The sequence below is a fragment of the Myotis brandtii genome, unplaced genomic scaffold (assembly GCF_000412655.1).
Source record: "Myotis brandtii unplaced genomic scaffold, ASM41265v1 scaffold268, whole genome shotgun sequence".
In the NCBI taxonomy this organism is placed as follows: domain Eukaryota; kingdom Metazoa; phylum Chordata; class Mammalia; order Chiroptera; family Vespertilionidae; genus Myotis; species Myotis brandtii.
Genome location: NW_005360187.1, coordinates 3,330,934 through 3,331,178, shown reverse-complemented (window position 1 = coordinate 3,331,178; position 245 = coordinate 3,330,934).

Here is a 245-nt window from a genome sequence, read left to right as displayed (position 1 = left end):
GGTCCGCGCCAGCGGGAGGCGGGACCCTATACGACGTAGCAGCCCCGCTGTGTTGTCTGTCATTCGGCGGCGGCTAGAGGACACGGTTAAGATGGCGGTGGTGTCTGCGCTGGTGCGGAGACCCCTGGAGCAGGTAGGCGGCAGCGGCGGGCCCGACCACCCTGCGCGGTCCCTGTCGCCCCCTCTGAGCGTCCTTTTTCTCTCCCCGCCAGGTCTCGGGGCTGCTGAGGAGGCGCTTCCACCGG